The sequence below is a fragment of the Bactrocera neohumeralis genome, chromosome 6 (genome assembly GCF_024586455.1).
Source record: "Bactrocera neohumeralis isolate Rockhampton chromosome 6, APGP_CSIRO_Bneo_wtdbg2-racon-allhic-juicebox.fasta_v2, whole genome shotgun sequence".
In the NCBI taxonomy this organism is placed as follows: Eukaryota; Metazoa; Arthropoda; class Insecta; order Diptera; family Tephritidae; genus Bactrocera; species Bactrocera neohumeralis.
In genome coordinates this window covers 76,106,109-76,119,901 of record NC_065923.1, presented here as the reverse complement: position 1 = coordinate 76,119,901, position 13,793 = coordinate 76,106,109, and the positions used below count along the sequence as shown (strand labels likewise).

At 36.8% G+C, this 13,793-nt stretch overlaps 1 protein-coding gene across 2 annotated transcripts in view; it reads right to left on the bottom strand.

The window, feature by feature from the left end:
* Window positions 1-13,793, bottom strand: part of LOC126761591 (ankyrin repeat and BTB/POZ domain-containing protein 2) — a 106,826-nt gene that overhangs the window by 81,008 nt on the left and 12,025 nt on the right. The window contains exon 1 of one of the 2 annotated variants that reach the window (XM_050477905.1): window positions 11,224-11,298. The exons of the other annotated variant lie outside the window; for it this stretch is intronic. The gene's annotated coding sequence lies outside the window, so the exon portion shown is untranslated. Of the gene's footprint in view, window positions 1-11,223; window positions 11,299-13,793 lie in introns of those variants that run through there. 2 annotated transcript variants of the gene reach the window in all.

Below are 13,793 nucleotides of genomic sequence, written 5' to 3'. Positions count from 1 at the left end.
AACAACAAAGTGTGGAAATTTCAAAAAAGAAAGGAAACGACGTATGACCCACCTACTTGAGTTCTCGTTTTATACTATGTTGTTGTAGTTGTAGAGCACAGAAGCTGTGTTTACCGTTACAAAGCGAGGTTGTTGTCAGTAGATCGGACATTATAGTGAACTCATCAAAAAATATAATCATCAGTTAAATATGTTCATCAGTAAAATCTTTTCATCAGCTGTCAAGTTTTGAGTGGCGTTTTTGTAAAATATAAAACAAAATGTAAGGTTAGAAGTAAAATCCCGAAACACAAAAAAATTAAAAAAAATTAAATTAATTTTTAATTTTATGTAAAAAATTTCAGCAGTTAGCTCATCTTTAATTGCATCAGCTCGAGCACTATTCTTTTAATAAGTTGGATATGCGGGCACTGCTTTCAGACAAATTGCCAAAAATGAAACAAAAATAAGAAAACACGTTAACTTTGGTTGCATTCAAGCTATAATACCCTTCACAAGTCCATTTTTTATACCATAAATGGCTATAAAATATCTTTAAATTTATTTTGGTCGTTCAGTTTGTATGACAGCTGTTTACTATAGTAATCTGATCTACATATTGTTTTCGGAAGATTGTACCGTTATCTTAGAAATTAATTTTTGCTAAATTTTTTTAAGTTAGCTGCTTAAATAAAAAACTTTTCCATATAAAAACTTGAGTTCGAGCGTTCAATTTGTATGGCAGCTACATGCTATAGTGATCCGATCTGAAATTTTTTTTTATATATTGTACCCTTATCTTAGAAAATAATTCCATCCAAATTTTGTGAAGATAGCTTATCAAATAAAATAGTTTTTCTTACAAGGTCACGTATTTGATCGTTCAGTTTGTATGGCAGCTATAAGCTATAGTGATTCGATTTAAATAATTTCTTTGAATATTATAGCCTTTCCTATGGTAATATTCCTCGTTAAATTTCGTGAAGATATCTCTTGAAATAAAAAAGTTTTCCATACAAAACCTGATTTTGATCGGTCAGTTTGTATGGCATCTATATGCTATAGTGTTCCAAAGTCGACAATTCCAGCAAATCAGCGGCTTATGGATAAAAAAGGAACGTGTGCAAAATTTTAAACCGGTATCTCAAAAACTGAAAAACGAGTTCTCGTATATACATACAGGCGAACAAGACTAAATCGACTCAGCTCGTCATACTGATCATTTTACATATAGGCGTCGATAAACCTATAAAGTATAATTATATATGTATCGAAAAATATATATATATTCCTCTTTTTGGAGCTTACAAACATGGCTACAAGCTGAAAATACCCTCTTTAGTGTATAAAATTCACAAAATATGGCAACTCAGCGCTTTTTCCACTCCCTATAATTGCTGCCAAATATTTGCAGTTTTGCTCATCTGTGCAGTTTTTCTTAACCTTCATGCGCACAACCCCTTCTTAATGTGCCTTTTTGGTTTTTTAATTTTTGTTTGTTTTTGCTTTACTGATGTCATATTTTAACGGTGCGTCGAGGCATGCTCACATCCTGCTACCGAACTTATCTTGCCCGAGTACAGTATTAAGCTTTTAATGTGCACAGCTCATGCGATGCTTAATTGCTTTACAAACTTTGAGGGCCGGAGAAAGTGTTTAATGCCAGCAGACAAACAGACATGCACGAGACATAAACACACACGACTGCGCATGCGTGCACGACTCTGCACTGTGCGTATGCGTGCACGCTTTTTATGTTTTTTTGTTGTGCGCCAATTTGTTTCGTCGTCACTTGGACTGTTCTGCGCAGCGTTGCAATACAAAAATTGCCTCAAACATATGCTGCTGCCACATTGTACAACAACAACAGCTACAAAAACGCATTTCAACTGTGGTTTCGACTTTAGAAGCGCTTCTTTTCACATTTTCGTTGCTTATTTATGCCTTTTGAGGGTCTGCTTTTGGTCGCTTTGCCGCACAGCATTCCAATGTCAGTGTGTGAGACACATACAAGCGCAAACTAGCACGCGAGCATAAATATGCCATACATATGTATATATATATATTTTTTTGTATATATGTACATAAGTATATGTGTGTGTTTGCTTCATTTCAGTTTGCATGTTAAAAGCGCGTAGAATCGCGGCGCCAAAAATTGGGTCAGCGCTGTCATTTGGGGAATGCCTTTGTGGCCTCTTGCCATGCGCTCACACACACGCATAAATTTTTAGGTTTGCTATGCTACAGCAAGCATTTCTACTTTAATTAATTTACTTTTTTCTTACTTATAATCATAAACTGCTTTGATTGTTTGACCAGCCACAGTGTGACATTTGAATAATTATTCACTGATAGCCCAAGATAACGGTTCGCCAACACAATAGTTCAAAAGTCAGACAGTTGTACAAAACGCGCACAACAGCCAACACCAGTGGGGAGCGGCGCGTTGGGCGCGCGCAGTTCTTGTTGTTTATATTGACCGTTATGCCACAGTTTAAGACCTTAATTTGTAAGCGCGCAGGCGGCAGCTGACATTTGTGAGATATGCGACTCGAAAATACCGATCCATGCATATTTGTTGCCTTAAACACAACACGCGCTTCAAGCCAACTCAGGCGTTATGAATTTTGGGGTCTCGGAATTTCTTTTCACATTTCTTCTGCAGCTGTCAGCTGTCGATTTCCCTTTGCAGCTTATTGCATTCTTCATCGATTATTGCAAAAATCAAGCGATAATGCGATTTCGAAACGCGCAGGCAGCCATATTCAAGCTAGCAAAGCATTAATCTTTTGTTCAGCTGTAAGCTGTCAACTACCGCCCCCAATAAAAGCATCCCCTTGCCACAAATATGTAGCGCTTTGTTTTTGTTACTTATTATTATTGAGTTACTTATTGACACTTGACACTTGAAGCGTTGCTTTTGTTTTGCTTGCAGTCGATTTTCATTATCTGCGCTCGCTTTGTGTTTCTCCAGATTGCATAAGACATGAAGGTTAACAGTTGGAGCGCTGTGGCGCAGCTTAAGCTGCAACAGACGCTTAAATGTCATAGCTTATAGTGCACTACTATAGCGCCACATGCACATAGACACTCTATAAAATAATAAAAATATATATATGTATATACGCTTGCGCGTGTGTCTCGAAAACTGGGTGTGCGCTAAGTACACTCGCTGCGCGTTTCTTGCTTAAGTCTTTCGTTACGCTCAATTGCCCGCTTGCCATAGCTGGCGTATAAACAAACAACATAAGCGTTTATTAGATATATAAACAGTTTGATGATTTATTTACACTTCTCACTTAACACTTAATTCATGATGTTATGCCGAGCACTTAAAAAAACGCTGCATTGATTGGCAAGTGATCTGCTATCAAGGTCTTTCGGCTGGCGGCGAATGTGCTGTCGTTTATATACACACAAAAAGTTGAGGATATTAATTTCATAAATATTGATTATATAGGAAATATCTAAGCAGGTATAATATATAAGCCAGCCAGCTGGAAATGTGAGCAAAGATGAGACTGATTTTGATGGATCACTTTGTATGACAGCTATATGCTATACTGCTCTGATTTGAACAATTTCTTCAAAGATTGTATAGATGCTCTGGATAATAAATCATGTAAAATTTCATGAAGATATCTTCACATATAAACAAGTTTGCCATACAAAGGCTTGATTTTGATTGTTCGGTTTGTATGGCAGCTATATGCTATAGTGCTCCGATCTGAACACTTTCTTTAAGGATTATATAGTTGACCTGGGTAATAATTTCAGTAAAATTTCGTGAAGATGTCTCCTCATATAAACGAGTTTTCCATATAAGAACTTGATTTGGTTCTGTCAGTTTGTATTGCAGTTATATGTTGTAGCCCTTCAATCTAATTGATAGTTCAGTTTGTATGTATGGCAGCTATATGCTATAAGGCTCCGATCTTAACAATTTCTGTGGAGATTTAAGAATTGCCTAGGAAAATAATTTTTCAAAAATTTTGTAAAGATATCTTTTCAAATAAGAAAGTTTTCCATAGAAGAACATAATTTTGATTGCTCAGAATATAAAATCGTGAATATCAGAGCTAGTATTGAGTTATTAATTCAAACCTCTGAAAGACGAGCACGCTAGAAAACGGGTTTATTTGAAGAAGAAGAATTCGACAGTTCATGTAAACAATTTTCATTTTATTAATTAATCGAACTTCGAATTGCTCCAGCTGCGGAACTGACTCCAGCCAACATTTTTTGTTCCCCAACCCCTAGAGCATACTCATTCGCACGAAAATTAGCGAGTACGAACCTAATCCTTGACAAAGAGATCTCTATTGTAGACAATTACTAATCACAGTCTGCATATAAGCAGCTATTTTCATTCAAGTGATCTATAAAGCGCTGACTCTTCAGACAGTTCGTTCCAAACAAGTGTCACTGAGTTCGATAAATTTGATTTCTGTTACTTAGGAATGCAATAAACGTGGTATACGTGCACAATTGGCTGCGAAGCCAAAACAAAGCGGCTGCAGCTTAAGCGCAAGCAGCTAGACAATAGCAAGCTGTGTCAATATATGAATTGCTTCGCTTTTGCGCCGCTGAAGTGCGCTTATTGAACACAAAAACAGTCCTCCATCAGCGCTAATGCGACTGCCAGGCGCATGCCTACAGTTCAATATTTATTTGAATGAACTATTTTATATTTCCTACACATGTGCACATGAGTGTATGTGTGTGGCCACGAGTGGACACATGAAGCCCAGCGCAACTGTCGAGCGCGCCGCGTGGTATGGCGTGTCTCGGTGTGGCATGTCGTGGCGCAATAGCCATTTCATAACGAAATTACCTACAACCAACTGTCATAAACGCCACAATAAAATAAAGTTAGAGCGGCAGCAGGCAGCACTTGGCACATGCACGCCGTGCAATTGGCATTTCAATATGTGTAAAATTTTAAGTGTCCTTTGTTTTGATTGAAAATTATTATTATTTGTTGTTTTTGTTTTTTTTTGTGGTTGAAGTACTTTGCAATTGTAATCGTTTGCGCTTTGCCAGCAACACGTGTGCCCAATTTTCCGCGTTACGTTGAAGTGGCGGAATTTCTCGTTAGCGCGCTGATTTTCTTACAATTCGCTAAATATTTGCAGCGCTGTTCGGGTGCGCGGTGGCGACGCGCGCTGAAATGACTTGGCACTTGGCGGCTCAGCGTCTCACCAACGTCATTGTCGGCTAAACCCCCTCACAATTACTTGCAATTACTTTTGTTCAGCTGCTTGCCTGCCTGCTGTGGTTTCAACAATATTTTTTCGTGTTTTTGTTGTTGTGTGTTGTATTAAAAGTTATGAGCGTTGAATGGTCGTAATTTGCAAGTAATTTTCGTGTTCAAGCCATTCTGTTTGGGCGCTTTCAGTCTCGTATGTCAAGTGGTTACACATGTTGGAGCGTTCACACACACTCACACATATGCATACCAAAAAAAAAAACAACGGGCACAGGTAAAGCAAAAGTGCGGCATTTACATTTCATTACACTTTATACCCTAAACAGAGTACATGTAGTTTGCCACGAGCCAGCAGGAAACGTTGAACCGAACGATCAAATTCTAGTTTTTGTATGGAAACCTTTTTTATTTAGCGAAATAACCACACGAAATTTGGCACGAATTATTGCTCTAGAAAAATGTTGAGATCGGACCACTATAGCATATATGTAGCTGCCATACAAACTGAACGAAATTTTTTCTATTTAACGAGATATCTGCACGAAATTTGGCACAAATTATTGTTCGAAACAACCGTATAATTTCTGAAGAAATTATTAAGATTGGACCACTATAGCATATAGCTGTCATACAAACTGGGCAATCAAAATCAAATGCTTGTAAGGAAACTTTTGTATCTGTGAAGGGTATTAAAGCTTTGTTGTAACCGCAGTTAAATTGTTGTATAAATATTTGGCTTGTGAGATGTCAAGTGCTTTTTCCATTCAAATAAAATTAAAATTGATTACATTTTTCAGCTGTGATGCAATATTTTGTAGACAGGTCTGCATGCTTTCTGCTTTATAAGTGAAACTGGAGCAGTGGGTTTGTATATAAATATATTTATGTATAGGTTGACTGCTAATAAACGATTTGAGTTACAGAAAACAATTCCTGATATTGCAGGGAATTTGTGAGAAATAAAATAAAAACAAATCCCTTAAACCCTCCACACGCAGTGCCACGTCATCGCTGCATTCACTTGGTGTTTAATTCCAAGCCAAAAAAAATTAATATATATATCCTTCTTACCGCATTTTCAAATTGTATAAACCAACAGTGTTAAAACAAAAGCGAAACCAATGCAACGGAAGTTGATTACTCGTCATAAAAACTTGCGAGTTCACCAACAAAAGACTTTAGACACGAACTCGCTATGAAATTGCCAACCAGACATACAGACAAATACAAGGATGCGCGCTATACCCAGCAATTTTAGTTTATAAAAAGCTGCAGCAGCATTATATAAACGTTTTAGCACGCTTTTTTGCATAGCAACAACAGCAACAAATTGCAAACGGAAATGGCGCTTTTGTGCAGCAATTAATGTGCAAAGTGCGCGTCATACAGAGCAGTTATTAAGGGTCTCTCAATGCATTGCAGAGGAAGTGTTCGTTGCCGCTACATATATAAAGTCACAAGAAAATATATACATACATATACATATGTATGTGTGTGTTTATAAAGCAAAGTCTGTTGCGTGTGCGAAGTTTACTGCCATTTATTTAATTAAAGTGTGTGCATCTTAAGCCGATATGATGGAGAGGTTCACACATGCTGCAATTATTGGCTGCTTGGCAAATATAATTTGTAACTTTCGAGCGACTGGTAGGTTAAACTAAGTTATAGTGATATTATATTGCATTCTATGTCAATTATTGAGGCTGGAAATCAATAAAGTAGCTAAGCGTTAGATTTCCATAATTGTCTCGTGCAAGATATGAAGAAAGACCTTACTTGACTTAATTTAGGGGTATATAGTGCGAGAATATATTGCTCACTAAGATGAAATGTTCATTTTACCTCGAACTCCCGGACCCCTGCTAATGTTGAAAGAGGAACTAGTTGGATGGCCATTGGCGTTGGTAGACGCTCCATTTCTGCGCGACGGTGACATTCTTCTCGCCTGGAGTAGAATAAGGGAGATTTTCTGAACTACTTGTCCTAGCAAAGTCCATCTTGCCGCAACCGTAGGAGTTCTTATTAGATATTGTTCAATAATTATTCATGCTATAAGGCTCAAAATCTAGTCGAACAGAAATTGTCGAAGTTATATCAAAGATGGCGAAGTGGAAACCTACAGGCATTTTTCACTCATTCTCACTAATCAACTTAACTTAACTCAGTGAAACATTCGGCAGGCTTCCACAAGTAATTCAGGTAATTGAGTTAAACATTGGAGTAAAAGTTGACTTAGAAATATGGAGAATGTTGTAAATTTTAATTGCTTAACACTCATTAAAACTTATGCTTCGATTATTAAATGGCACCAGTCTATCAATCGCTGTTGTAAACTGGGTTATAACCTCATAAGCGATGTCTACGTCAATAAAGAAGCTCTAATAATAAGAGATAATTGGGACTCTCACTTCTACTTCTTTATTGTTTACGCGGTCATGGCTTATTAGTTGTCTATAATAAGGTGAGTTCTAAGAACCTTTTTATATAAATATATTTATACATATATACAGATAGCGAAGCAGCTTTGAAACCACTAAAGTACCTTAAGGTGAAAGTGAAATAATGCCTTGATCTTTTAGTGGATCTAACACGCTCTTTCATGATAAACCTACAATGGATACCAGGACATATTGATATACCTAGTAATTGTGAAGCAGACAAACTAGCCAGAGCAGCCACCAGCTCACTGTTAAACTCCAATGTAGAGGAAATTTATATGCCTCCGACTACTTGTAGACTTAAATGTAGCATGAATGGTTATCGACCACACCTGCTAACTATGAAAATTAAAAAGAACTATAGTAGAAGTGATATTGACAGACATGCCAGCAGGCTGGAAACACCATATAATGACTATTGTGGAAGCTGTCAGAAGGCAGAAGAAGGGCAGACTAAAAAAAATCTTCCAAGCGGATTGAAAGGTAGAGCAATTTGAGACTATAAAACATCTTCTATGCGACATCTCGGCTCTTTAAAGGAAAAGAATCGCAACTATTGCTCAAAGGCTTCTTAACGACGTTTCGGAGCTTGCACAGACAAAACATTTTATATTGTTACATTTTTTACTAATTGACTGCGGTCAAATACAACAAAACTGCTACTGTGCACGTGACTAATTATCAATCAAATGAAGTTATCGGCAGAATAATCAGCTGGCAGATCAATTATGTGGACTGACAGCGCGCACGCAAAACAAATGGCAATAATAACAAAAGAAATGGAATTTTAATTGGCAGAAAAGCTAAGAAATATGTGAAGCGAAGTAACTTCCTACACACACACACATACACACAAGCATTATTGATTTGTGCAATTAACAGCAATAAGACCTTAAATTCCCTTAAAGCCTATAACTCCACAATACCGGTTGATAACGGCAAACGGCGCCATTGCAGTCTCCCTAAGCCACTTTACCGTAATATTTTTTTCGTTTTTGTTTTTGTTTTTTGCTCCACATTGAAATGAATTGAATATTCAATTATGTTTGATTGCTTTGGCTGCTGTGGGCTGGGCTAACCTAAATTCTTGCAATCAGTGAATTGTGCCATTCGAAAGCGTGCTTTTCACAAAGCCACAGCCAGTTAGTCAAAACAAAACCCCGCTGCAGCCGCGAACAATAAGCGGCTAAGCGAATCCGAAATCTCTTGGAAATAAAGCTACTCTTTGTAAATTGCTTTTTGTTATCTTTGGCGGCAATAGAATTCCAGGCGGCCACTTGTTTCTGCTTATTCTCTGTTTTGCATTGCTTTTGCTGCTTTTTGTTTTTGTTTAATCTCTTTTATTTCACGCATTGAAGAAAGTCACATTCGAAAGTGAACAAATTTCCGAATCAGACTGCCGTTGTCTGTCCGCTGGCTGGCCAAGCGCTTTAATTTGTATTAGAATAGTGTCAGCGTAGTGAAAACAAATTTTTATAGCAAAGAATAATTTGAAAATATATTCAACTTTTTAGATTTGATTTATCTGCCTCATACACATGCACGGATAAGTACCGTATGTGTATGTGTAAGGTGAGCAGTGATCGTCTTAATAGCGCCGCAAGTGTGTTGGTATTTCGATAAGTGTGACAATTGCCTGTAGGTATGTATGTTTGCGCTACAAAAAGAAAACGAAGTCTTTTGTTTCCTTTGAAGTGGTAAAATATTTATAAGACGCTTAATTACATTCACATTGTGCGTATAATTTTAGAAATGTAAGAAAACCAGAATCAGCGAGGCTGGGCTATGCCATGAACAATTCCTATTGTTAGTCAAAACGGAAAGTGTGGCGATTTTTGCTAACTTATACAGGCTGGAATGCGTTGTCAAAATAAATTTAGCAGTTGTGGGTTCTAAAATTCTTAAGGATATTTACGACAACAGGTTCTTGGTCTTTGAAAAATATTAGAAAGACAGAGGGAAGACTTTCTGTATACTTATACGTGAAAAAGTAGCTCAATTTTTGAGTTATTGATCTGAAATTTTGCACATGTGCTTTTCTTTTCTATAAGCTGATCATTTGTTGGAATTGCTGATATCGGACAACTATAGCATATAGCTATCATACAAACTGAACTATTGAAAGCAAGTGCTTGTATGGAAAACTTTTTTATTTGATGCGAAATTCAGCACAAACTATTTTCCAAATTAGCGATACAAATTTCGAAGAAACGGTTCAGATCGGACTACTATAGCATATAGCTCTCATATAAACTGATCGATCAAACTCCAGCCGTTGTATGGAAAACTCCTGTATTTTAGGAGATATCTTCACAAAATTTAACAGGGATGATTATGCGAAACAATGGCGTAAACTCCGAAGAAATGGTTTAAATACGTCGGACAACTATAGCATATAACTCTCATATAAACTAAGTGATTAAAACCCTGTCGTTGTACGGACAACTTTTTTATTTAACGAGATATTCTTACCAAAGTTAACACGACGTCTTTTGATACTAAAAATGTTTATGTTTTAAGTCTTTGGGGTCCATAAAAGTTTATTTTTTGGTCTTTTAATATAAATGAAATTTCGTGATTGTACATTTACGCCTATTTACCATTGTATATAGGCGTAGAATTTTAAATAATTCAATATTATTGACTCAACTACTTTCGAATACAATAATTGATGTAAAAAACACCGTTAAACTCAAACTAAAAGAATATATTTTTATTTTTTATTGTATTTTTATATTTTATTTCTGCTTCCAAATCCAAAGTAGTTTGTGTCTTAAGTCTTCTATATCAACCATAGTACGTGCCTTAAGTCTTCTATTTGCAAAAAAAGTTCATGTTTTTTGTCTTTTGATTCCAAAAAAGTTGTGTCTTAAGTCTATTATTTCAAACGAAGTCTCGTGATTGCCTTAAGTCTTTTAATTTAAGAAGGAGCGCGCCTTATGTGGTTTACTACCAAAAAAGTTCGCGACTTAAGTCTTTTATTCCCAAAAAAGTTCGTGCCTTAATTCTATTATTTCAAATTAAGTCTCTTGATTGCATATTCACGTCAGTATAACGTTATAAATTGGTCTAAATATATATATATAATTCAATATTTATGATTTAACTACCTTTGAAATCAATAATCCATGCAAAAAAGCTCTAATCAAAAGATCATAGTTTTGATGATGAAAGCAATTTCAAACTCAGGACTTCTGCTTTGCTATAGAATTTCGACCTTAAATCTTTCAGAATCAAAGAATTCTGTGACTCAAGCCTGCTATTTAAAACCAAGTGCGTGCTTTAAAACTTTTAATTCCCAAAAAGCTCGTGTCTTAAGACTTTTATTTCCAAAAAAGTTCGTGACTTAAGTCTTTTTATTGCAAAAAAGTTTGTGTTTTAAGTCTTTTATTCACAAAAGTGTTCGGATCTTAAGTCTTTCGATTCGTGTCTTAAATTTTCTATTCTCAAAAAGTTTATGATTTAAGTATTTTATCATTCATTTCATTACGTCTACATACACTTATAATAAAACCTCCTCCTGGTATCAGAGTGAACGCGGTCTCTTGGGTGTAAAAGCATATATGTAGGTATATTTCATATTCATAACTCAACTACCTTCAAATGCAATAATCCATGTAAAAAACTCCGTTAACTGCTCCCCACAGCTGCAATCACTTTGCGCTTTACTCCACTCACTATAGTAAATACAATTTAATGGACGATAATTCGAAACACTTTTTATAGAAATAGAAATCAAAAGTTTTGCAATTTCAAAACGCTTATATGGATCGACACAGGCAGGTATTAATAACTTTTGATTTATGCACTTTAAGCAAAGCAATGCAATGCAATGCGCTGGTGAATGTATGCTTTAGTTGGGTGATGTAATGGCATAAGCGCGGTAAACTGGCGCACAGTAAATTTTGCTTTATATGGCAACACTATTTCTCATTTTGCTTTGCGCCACTTTTATTTTATCAATAAATTTTTAGCTGAAAGACTTTAATGCCTATTTAATGTAAGTTGATTTTGCACACTTTCAAAGGCGCTTAAATTGCTTGGGACACAGTTAACAACACAAAAAATAATGTAAATATGTAAGCACTGAAGTACATATGCGGCAATTTTCCGATACTTTCTCTTTTAGCGGCAACAAAGTGTCAAAGCGGCGTTGCTGTAGCAAACTGTAAGCATTATACTACTTATTTATAACACAAAAGTATTTTGTTATTGTTTTTTTTTTAATAAATTATTTTTTTTTTACATTTGTGGAACACACTTTTTGACAAATACAACACAGTTATGCCACAGCGCCAGCACAAGCCAAAGAAATCTTCACACAAACAGTTGTATTTGTATTTGTTGTTGTTGTAGCTTACAGACTACTCGTTCTGTGGCTTAGTTTGCATATTTCTATTGACTGCTTATACGCAAAACTTCTTCTTCCTTAATTTGCAAATTTTTCGCATAGTTTCTGTGCGCTTTTTCGGTGGCGGCGCACTCTTTGCTCTCAGTGAGCGCTGCGCGTCTTCTTCTTCAAGTTAAACACCAAGCCAAAAGCCATAAAAACAAACTAGAAATTCGGTGTATGTTTCTATGTGCGATTTTTTACAATTTCCTCATTCATGTCACTTTTGTTTTACTTTCCACACCGGTTCACTAGACCCGTTAAAGAAGAACGCGTTAAGCGCTACAATCCGCCGAATTCTGTTCTGTTGCTCACGAAAGCCGACACGCAACTGTTGCTTGACCTGTCGCAGACTCAGCAATGTACTCGTTTGTTACTCGTGCTCAAAACCTTTGCTGCAGCAACAATAACAGCGCATAGAGAGCAAGTGGCTTACAAGTTTGTTGTAAATATCAGCTGAAGCAGCAGTGAATGAGCGGCAAATACTAAACAAAAGCTCAAGTTGAAACAAGCAGTAGTTGTTATTGTTGTTACTTATAGACTTTTCCATTGCTTGGCTGGAAATGCGCTGCCAGATTGAGTGAGTGATTTTCTTAGCGGAAATGAGGAAGGCTGCACAATAACGTGTGATTTTTTGAGTTTGACATGCAAACAAGTAAACAATCATCGGCACGGAACCCGTTTTCAATCGATCGATGAAATAAAACAAAATTCGTTGAAGACCATCCCAAAAAGTGCTGCCGAAAAGTGTTTCGAGGACTGAAAAAATCGTTGACATAAGTGTATTTTGCGTTCTATTTACACCTTTCTTTACTCTAAACCAAAGTGTGGAAATCAAGCAAATTTATTACCAAAGAAATAAAAAAGAAGATTCAGCGATGGAGCTCAGTTTTGGTTGATTAGATAAGTTAATAAAAAAAATTGTCGCATTTGGAACGTTGAGCTGTCACATCCTCAAAAATTCACTGGTTGGTGTTCTCTATAGGCAGACTGATTTAGAGAGAAGGACCATAATTTTGCAGTTTCGGCAAGACAGAACTACATGCCTTATTGCTAACGAAACAATCAGTTTATTAAAGGAAATTTTTCGCTGAATCAATCCGAACCGGTTAGTCTAGGAGTTGTGGTGATTGTGAACGAAGTCAAGACGAAATATCTCTTGTCATCAAACAAACATTCATTGCATGCGCGGTTTGGCTCGCACGTTGACAGTCACAACTTCGAAGTCGTACATAACTTCGTTTATTTTGCAACCAGCGTCAACACCAACAACAGGTGCTACTACGGACTGAGTAGGCAATTGTGATGTAAAGTCCTCTATCGACGAACAAAGGCCAAACTTTACAAGTGTCTCATCATTCCCGGCCTGCTTTATGGTGTAGAGTCTATGGATCGATAATCTGCACAAGATATACGGCAAAATTAACATAGTTCGGCGAATTAAGAGACAGGTCATGTCTACGCTGGCTAGGTCATGTCTCTGCAAGTATTCGATTCAATATCCGCCGGGGGAAGCAGAGGAAGAAGAAGACCTCCACTCCTTTGGAAAGACCAGGTGAAGAATCTCCAATTGGTGCCAAACAGCGAAAAGGAAGAACGACTGGAGTGCTGTTGTATACTCGGCTATAACCGCGTAAGTGGTGTCTAGGCCAGTAGAGAAGAAGAACGAGGTTGAAGCATCTCAGTTGGCATACTTTTTACGAACCCGGCGAAGTGGCTGGAACTGATAATAGCCACCGCCACTGGATGACCCCAAGAAGTGATCTAGTGATTGATG